The 9,969-nt window shown below is 35.5% G+C and overlaps 1 long non-coding RNA gene across 1 annotated transcript; it reads right to left on the bottom strand.

The window, feature by feature from the left end:
- Positions 1-978: 978 nt before the first annotated feature.
- LOC145029378 (uncharacterized) lies at positions 979-9,544 on the bottom strand. Its single transcript, XR_013676498.1, has 2 exons — positions 9,369-9,544; positions 979-1,159 (listed from the first exon to the last, which is right to left on the bottom strand). It is a non-coding gene; the product is annotated as an uncharacterized LOC145029378 (long non-coding RNA).
- Between the last annotated feature and the right edge of the window lie 425 nt (positions 9,545-9,969).

The raw sequence follows: 9,969 nt of genomic DNA, 5'->3' as shown, positions 1-9,969 counted from the left end.
GAAAACCAATCCAAAAATCCGAATATCCGAACCAAGTAGTCCAATCTAAATTGTCCAATTGTATAATCCGGTTTTATCCGAATAGTGAACAGTTCTAATAATAAACATTAGAATACTAATCATCTCTTGAGGGATCATTCATCTACTACAAGTTCCTTCGATTCATCTTAGCTTTCCTTGACTCGAGTACAGATCCTCTGCTTTCAATAGTACGGGCCCATACTACCTTCCATATCTATCCGTACTTTCCTCAAGAACTGCCTTGACTTCACCAAGTCCCTTCTACTACTAATGCTTCACGCGCTACTCTCATCCTAGGCTTGCCCTAGGGTAATCACCATCCCACTCTCCGCCATCAGCTGCATAAGAAGTCCCTGCTATCTTCCCCTAACTAGCTCGTGAATACTATTACATATCACTAAGACTAGATAATTCTTCGAATGAGAGGTTCTACCCTACAATGGTTAGACTCAAACAAGAGTTGTGAAATAAGGATAAACCTAGCATTCTTAAATTATTTAGTCCTCACAATATGTAACTTAGCATATTTGTTTAATAGTTAGTAAAAGATAACTAGAACTTCTAAAATCACAAAGCAAGCAGCATTCGAGCATTGAGTACACATAATCAAGCATATACTAATCAGGATATCATACTTACTAATCTGTACTAGCATGTAGTTCATAAAGTTGATTCACACATAACAGACACATAATGCATCCTTCCTAGATCTTTAGTCCTAATCTAACATGCAGTTCTCATAAACATATCATAACATAAACTTGTATGGGTAAAATTCCTTTTCTTTTTCTTAAAGTCCTTTTTTATAAAAATGATTTTCTTTTGAAAATTTTCATACCAAGTCTCCACTTTGAGTTCAGACACACCCCAGAGTGTATCCGAATCCCTTAAACCAAGGCTCTGATACCAAATTGTAATATCCCAAAAATATGGTCCAAAAATTTCGTTTTTAAATCATTAATACAACCATAAACATCATTATCATATAAAAATCATAAACCATGTATCTCAAAAATATCATAACAAATGTCAATGTATCAAAATATCATATCAAACATTAGAGTAAATATCCCAAGCTAGAAGCGGTGATGTGTGCCACGCGATCATCCGGAGCCCTTCTCTTTGCTAGCGGAAGTACCTGAAACCAAAACTGAAAATTGTAAGCACGAAGCGTAGTGAGCTCCCCCAAACTACCACATACCAGACAGATAACATATATCATATAACATAAACTTTGGGACTCCGCCCAGCTGCATCAGGACGAACCCGACATCGGCTTACCCCAACATTAGACTACATCTGGCATCGGGCCTTGCCCAACATCGGGCTTGCCCCGACATCGAGATTGCCCCGTTATACACACAACATATCATATATCATAAGCACATAACATAAGCATATAACATAAGTATATAACATACATCCGGCTTTTCCCGACATCGGACCGAAGCCCAGAACACATAACGCATAACATATAAGCTAACATGCATCGGGCTTGCCCCGACATCGGACCTAGGCCTAGAAGACATAACGCATAACATGAATTAATCACAAAGACATCAAGCATACACATACACTTCTCGGGACCGCCCGATATCGGACCGAAGTTCAGAACACATAATCTACATCGGGCTACCCCTAGCATCGAACCGATGTCCGGTATACGCTAACATACATAAACGGGCTGACATTGGTGCCTTCGACCCGTTCCTGCTGAAAGAAAACTCACCTCTCAAGCTGACTGCTGAAAACTCGTGCGAGGCTATCTCTCATGGCTGCTCCAACGACTCCCCGACTATCATGACCACAATAAACACACAGTCAAAATCTATAATACTTCTTAGGGTAAAATGACCATTTTACCCCTTGGTCTAATTTTAGACTGTACCCAAGGCCTAATTCCATCTTATCTTTCCTAGCCCACTATTGGACCACTAAAGGCCCACCAATGGCCTAATTTTCTAGATTAGGGCCAAATCTTCAAATGGCCTTTTCACAAACCCAATAAATCCTTAGTCCCAAAATAAATAATCTGAATGGCACAGTTAAGCCCAAAAGGCCTAACCTTCCTTATCCTTTTGTCCTCACATCGTGAGCTTCAACGTCTCACGTCGTCAGAGTCAACTCGGCTTAGGTCGACACAACGAGTCAATCCAGTTCACTCATCTCAGGGTCTCAGACTGGGGAAATCATCGTGCTCACATCGTGAGGCTATACCTCTCACGTCTTGAGAATTTTTTTGTGAGCATTAAGCTCTTAATCTTTTAAGATGAGCGTTGAGACTTTCCAGAATGCCTTATTTAGTCTAAAAGACCACAAAAATCATATCTTTTTAGCCATGCATGGCAAATGCATGACTTAACCACTAGCTAGGTTTAAAGTTGATATAACCATAAAGATTCAAGCTTGGGGGCCATAACTTGCACCAAAGTCCAAATCCAGGGTTTCTAATACAGCCAATGACTCAATGGTTCATAAAGTTGCTAACTTTATGAACCTCATGCTTGGTAAGCCAAGATCTCATGCAAAGAAGGTGGCGAAAACCTAGATTTAGTAACCTTAAGTGAAAAAGGAAGGATCTTTATACCTTAGTGGAGCTCACAAGTTCAGCTAGTCCACAAAGATGAGCCGGTCCTGCCAAAATGAGTCACCACAAGAGCTTCTTCTTCTTCTCCTTCAAAGAAAACAAAGCACCTTTAACACCAAAACCTCTAATAAAGGCTCAAGGGCTAAAAAGGATCAAATTTAGGATTTTTAGTGACTTGAGAGTGAAAGATTGCTCATTTCATCCCGATCCAGGAGATTATATCAGTTGAGAAGCTAGCCGAGATCTATGTACGCGAGGTGGTTGCACGTCATGGAGTGTCGGTGTCGGTTGTGTCAAACTGAGAATTCCGTTTCACTTCCAGGTTTGGAAGCGGTTTTATGACAAGATGTGTACTTGTCTTCACTTCAGTACAACTTTTCACCCTCAGACGGACGGGTAGATTGAGAGGATGATTCAGACTCTACGTGCGTGTGTATTAGATTTTGGTGGGAGTTGGGATACGTATCTTCCGTTAGCAGAATTTTCATATAACAAAAATTATCAGATCGACCTCCCTTCGAGATGCTCTACGGAAGGAAGTGTAGGACCCCAATATGTTGAGGCGAGGTCAGTCAGAGAGTCATGGGGAGTATTGAGGTGGTACTAAAGACCACAGAGAATATCCATCAGGTTCGAAGCAAGCCCCATACTTCTCAGAGTCAGCAGAAAAGCAATGCCGACAACCACCGTTCAGACCTAGAGTTTCAGGTAGGGGATATGATCCTCTTGAAGGTGTCACCTTGGAAAGGTGTCATCCGATTTAGGAAGAGGGGCAAGTTGGGCCCCAAGTACATCCGTCCATTAGGGTTTTGGCTCGGGTGGGCCGTGTTGCGTATCGATTGGATTTTCCAGTCGAGCTTAGTTAGATCCACAATACTTTTCATGTCTCCCAACTGCGTAAGTATTATTGGATGAATCTGAAGTGGTGCCTTTAGAGGATATTCAGGTGGATGACAGCCTGAACTACATCTAGAGACCAGTAGCCATTCTCGACAAGAAGACGAAGGAGTTGAGGAATAAGAGGGTAGAGTTGGTAAAGGTACAGTGTTTGCACCGCAAGGGGTCTAAGTGGACTTGGGATCCTAAGGAGGAGATGAAGGAGCATTATCCGGAGTTATTTAAGGCAGCAGACTTCAAGGACGAAGTCTGATTCAAGTGGAGGAGAATTGTAACACCCGTGACTTGAGGTAATGCTAATTATTAAAAATTTTGTAATTAATAATTAGACTATGAGATTAATGTTAAATTATTGATTTGGGCCTTTATGAGATTAATATTAAAATTTTTGTAATTAATAATTAGACTATGGCTTAACAAGTTAGTACGTTAGGCGTATAAGCCCATACGCACATCTTACAAGCCATGCAAGTTGTACGCTTAGCGTACAGAGGAGTACGCCCCGTGTACTCACTGGATATAAGTTTTCGTTAGGGCCAATCCTTGGACTTCTTAGCTATTGGGCCTTAGTGGGCCACCAAAAGTCACTTATTGGGCTAAGGACATGTTTGGGCTTAAGGGAATGCCTATTTGAGGAGTTGGACCCAATTTAAAAAATTGGGCCATAAGTGGGCCATTAGTGGGCTTGGAAAGGCTTTATAGAATTAGACCATTGATGTTATGGATTTAGGCCTAGGTTATGGTCCAAATTAGATCTGGGGTAAAATGGTCATTTTACCCTAAGAAGGATTATGGAGTTTTGACTAAGTGTTATTTTGCACTGATAGCTTGGGGAGTCGTCAGAGAAGCCATTAGAGATTTCGTACCGTGAGATTTTGCATTCATCTTTGAGAGGTGAGTTTTCCTCCTATATGAACGGGTCGAAAGCACCAATGTCGGCCTGTATATGTATGCTAGTATGTTCTGGACCAAGGTTTGATGTCGGGCAGTGCCCGATGTAGGTTTATATGTTACCGGATTCCGATCTGATGTCTGGCGGTGCCCGAGGAATGTTTGTATGCTTAATGTCTTCGTGATTCTTACATGTGTTTGTATTGTATGTTTCCAAATTATGGTCCGATGTCGAGCAATGCCCGAGGATTGTTTGTATGCTTCCGAAATTCGGTCCGATGCTGGGCGGGAGGGGGGGGGGGGAGGAATGTTTATATGTTTATGTTATGTGATTATTTATGTGTATTTGTTGATATGTTTATATGTATCCTGAGCTTTGCTCGATGCCGGGCGAGACCCGGTGACGGATTCTGTACGATGACGGGCAAGGCCCGATGCCGGACTTTGTTCGATGTCGGGCAGGGCCTATGATATGTTATTATGTGATTATATGATTATGTGTATGGTGTATGGTAGTTTGGGGGTGACTCACTAAGCTTCGTGCTTTCAGTTTTGGTTTCAGGTACTTTCGGTAGCAAGGGTAAGAGCTCGGGATGACTGCATTGCACACACCATAATGTTAGCCTGGGATGTTTACTCTGATGTTTTGATACTCTGATTTGATGTTTGGAATATTGTGACTTATGTTTTGATGGAATGATTTTAATAACTATGTTTTATTTAATGGTTTAAAAATGAAATTTTTTGTCATGATTTTTGGGATGTTTCATTGAGATTGTGTACATACATCAACCCTTCAGGTTTGCCTATACAAATCACCTTCATTATGCTTATCACCGATAAAAATCATTTTACCTCCTCAAGTGGACCTTATGAGTCTGGTTCTACTAGTTTGTTAGCTTTTCTCTCGGGCTCGATTTTCAACATGATAAAACTAAATCATCATTATTCACATTTTTCATTGGCGCGAGAAACTAGCATACATACTTTTTATACATAGACGACATCATACTAATAACCTCCTCTAAAAACCTCTTCCACCAATTCATTTCTTTGTTGAGTCGTGACTTTTCAATGATTAATTTGACTCAAATGTTTTCTAAAATATTCGTTACTTGATTACCCAAGGCATGTATCTATACAAAATAATTATGTAACTAAGATAGTTGAATGGTAAAATATGCTCAATTACGATCCTTTCTATTCTCAGTCGACACTAACTCCAAACTAAATGCTACCGACAACCCCACATTTGATCTCTCCTTGTACCATAACCTTGTGAAACATTATAGTACTTGAAATTCACTCATCTTAATCTTTATTTTTTGTGCAACATATATGCATTTATATGCATGACATGTAAAACCATACCTTCAAGCATCAAAGTGCATATTGGGTTGTGTTCGTGGGACACTTGATCACAGTCTCTAACTATATGCATCCCTTTTAACCACCCTAACAACATACTCTGGCATGCATTGGACTAGATACATTGCAACATATTGTTATATATTCAAGGTATTGTGTTCTCATAGGCAACAACCTTGTGTCTTGATCCTCCAGATGACAACACATAATCTCCCTTCTGAGAGTCGAAGTAGAATATTAGAGTGCTGCTAATGTCGGTGTCAGTGTCAAAACTGTTTAGCTTCAAAAACTGTTTTATGTGTTTCATTTTGCTCTTCACATCACCCATATTGTCTACGACGACAATATCAGTGCTATATATGGTGTCCAACCCAGTCCAATACCAACATACAAAACACATTAAAACTTGGTATCCATTTTCTTCTTAACAAATTTGTCATTGGACACGTTTGTGTTTTTCATGTTCCATCCAAATTCCAATACGTTGACATATTCACGAAAAGTCTCATGCTCTTTGTTTGTTGAATATCGATCAAATTTGGTTGTTCGGTCTCCTCCTGCTCAAAATGAGAGGGCATATTATAGTACTTGTATTCATAGGCGTTTTTGTATGGTTTAGATTTGGAGTCAAACTATTTTACTAATTATTATTATTGAGAAATGAGAAACAAGTCACCTATGGAAATATAACTCCCAGTACATATATTTGTCCCATTACATATGTGTTAAAAACTTTCTTTAGATGCCTATGTTGCTGCAAGTTTGTGATCACATGTAAATTTAATAGCCTTGTAAAAGTCATAAGAAAATATTAAAATTTGAGATTTTTTTTATATAAAGTATTAATTAGTGATCATTATAATCAACAAAAAAAATCTTTTAGGGTTTTTTAATAACATAGAGAAGTATCTTGAACAACCTTGATCGAATTAGTTGGTAAAGGAAGTGATTACCATATTGTATTGTAAAGCTCTAAAATTCATGTCAATTTTAGAGGTTGAAAGTTGGGTGAAGAAGGTCAAACCTCATGAGTGTTATTTTAGTGGGTTAATGGGGCCTTGAGGGAAGAAGAAAGAACAATAACAATCAAGTTAAAGGCTAATGGTGTTGCGCTCTCAATGTTTAAATACTTATCGATAAATAATATGATATTTGAGTTTTTATATTGTTAAAATTCATCTATAAGTAGAAATATTAATTATTTTTCTAATTTAAAAAGAATAATTGATATCAAATCGTTCAATTATGCCAAAGAAATAGTGAGCTCTAAGACAAAATTTGATCGTTTAGACGATATAGGGCATGAATTTAAGCATAAAAAGGTTACAAGATTATGTCATAGCATTTCAAATCAAGGTATTTTCGTTAGTAAGTGTAACTTTTTATGTTATAAATTTTTATTTAATATATATATATATATATATATATATATATATATATATATATATATATATATATATATATATATATAAATTGATCTTGAAGTTATAATATTAGTATGCATGATTAGTTGGACTCGTGGTTTCAGTATGCATGATTAGTTGGACTCGTGGTTTCTTAACATTTAGTGCAATAAAACCAAATGTATAAAAGGGGATTCGTAGAAGTTTTTATAAATGATAGTACTATTTGAGATAACGAAAATTATATAAGTGTACTGCATATTTAAATATATGGACAACCCAACGTGTGGGTGTCGTAAAAGACAAGTTAGATGAACAATAACTGATTTACAATCTCAGAAAAATATATCACGGGACAAGCATGTATCATCAAACACAATCAATATACTCTTTTAGGCTATGATGAATTACACATGAAGATGATTGTTTTTAGAATAAAAAAATTAGATATATGAGGAGTAAATTTGTAAGAATATACGTTGATATTTTTTTAATAAATAATTTGTTTAAATTTAGTTAAATAATGAAATGCTATTTTGAAAATTTACTGTGGAAAAGTTATTGTTAATTAGGTAAGTTAAAAGCATATACAAATATACAATAACGCTTTTTGAGTTTTTGTTTTACTTGTAGTAGTTTGGAAGCAAAGTTGTAATATTAAATAGGAGTAATTTTGTTGATGGGGCCCAAGTGAGAAGGTCATTAAAGTTAGAGGACTGAAGTAACAATTACATTATTGTGGATGGTCACGGAGTCCTAGTGGTAGGGGACTGGGGGGGACCTTTTGGACATTTCTGCCATTATTAATTGCAATAAACACCTTCCATAACTTAATCCTCCAATAAGAACATCTTTTACAAACTACCCCTCCGATCTTTAAATTTGAAACTTATACTCAAACATTTTTTCTTGTAATTATATTAACTATTAAGTTAATACCCGTGAAAACCATGTTTAATACAGAAAACATTACTGATAATTTAAAATGATAATGACAAATCAAACGATTTATAAAAATTTATTAAATTATATAGATAGAAACTTTGTCTATAAATTTATACTGGTTAGTATATAGGTGGAATTTAATGCGGTCCTCTTCTCTTATTTTTAGCATAAAATAGCAATGTACTTTTAAAACACATTACAATAATCGACATAAATGGTTCCTGTAGCATGATCCATTCTCGTCGATTATAGCAATGTAATTTTAAAGTACATTGCTAAAATCGACAAAAACAATTAATGTTAATGTACTTTTAAAGAAAAAAAGTGTAAGAAAATTAATCGCCAAAAGAGTTGTTTATCGTCGCTATTTTGTGCGGGTAAACATCTAGTGTGTGTGTATATATATATATATATATATATATATATATATATATATATATATATATATATATATATATATATAATTAAAAACAAAATACATAAATTGAAAGTTGAATTGTCATTTTATGCTAGTAACACTTTTAATACTGCATTAAAATTTAATCTTAAGGGATAGATATTCGATGTTATATTATTTTAATGTAATATTTGGTGTTGGTTGGAGCAAGTTTACAACATATATGATGAAAAAAATAGGTTTAGTATTTAGTTGGTGATGTTTCTATATAAAAATGTTATTTTTTTTATTATGTAACAATGTTTGATGTTTTACCAATGTTGACAACATTGTTTTACCTTTTCCCCAACTTATGGAATTAACATAAATTATGCAACCACATTTAAACGTGTCACACGTGAAATTATATATATTGTGATAGTAATATAAAATAAGTTGCTTTTTTTGTTTGTTTAAAAGGACACCTTATCGCATATCTTAAGCAAAAAAGGTAAAACATTATTTCATAAACAATAATTTAACCCAATTTCGTATAATATTGATAGTTTGATACAAGTAAATATGAATTAAAAAGAAAATAAATTCAATTTTCAAAAGTAAATCGTTTCTGTTACATTGCACTTTTTATCCGAAACAAGAATCCGTTTCTGACTTTTAGAAGTGGAATACCTTAGCTTTTTACATAAAAATCAACACAAATTTATCTGCGTCTTTGTGATAAGAAGAAATATCACACCGATTTTACAGAAGGGATATTATAGTAAAAAAATTCAAGAAAATAACCAAACAATATATGCATGTTTATAGCAAAATGAAAGCAATGTTTTAAATGGGAAAGGGACATGCCAAAATAAAGAACCTGCAAATCCATCTGAAGAGGCACCTCTACTCTATGATTAACAATCTTTAAATAGGGCCTGAAGTATGAGAAATTATGTAATATAGAAACAGACTTTGCTTCTGAAAACTCCCATAATCCGATTTCAACAGTGAAATTCCTCTCATTCTGTAAAAGTTACCTTAGAAATTAAATGATGAATAAGAACATTGATGATATCAGGCTTCCTAAAATGGTCCAGACTTAGGCCTGTTGGTATGGAATGGGATTGCGGACCCCATATCACTTACAAAAAGGTTGGGTTCAAAGTATCTAGGGGGATCGTTTTTCATCTTGCCAATGCTAGATATTTTTTTTATCAAATATATTGACGTTTTAATCATTTTTATACAATATTTTTTGTGTAACATTTAGTAATCAGTATGACAACAAAAATACTATACAAACACATAACTTAGTAACTAGTCAACTACCCAAATGGTGAATATATAAAAATAAAAGGAACAAGACTAGAAGTTCGAAGACATTTGATTTATCACCAAATTGTTGAACCACGTAAATATTTATGAGAAGAGTAGAAGAGCATCTAGGAAGACCGTATTCTGAGCCGTTGGATCAATGT

Source organism: Lactuca saligna, chromosome 2 (assembly GCF_052625555.1).
Source record: "Lactuca saligna cultivar CGN05327 chromosome 2, ASM5262555v1, whole genome shotgun sequence".
Classification (NCBI taxonomy): domain Eukaryota; kingdom Viridiplantae; phylum Streptophyta; class Magnoliopsida; order Asterales; family Asteraceae; genus Lactuca; species Lactuca saligna.
The sequence above is the reverse complement of the archived record's forward strand: the minus strand, read 5'-3'. Positions and strand labels throughout refer to the sequence as shown.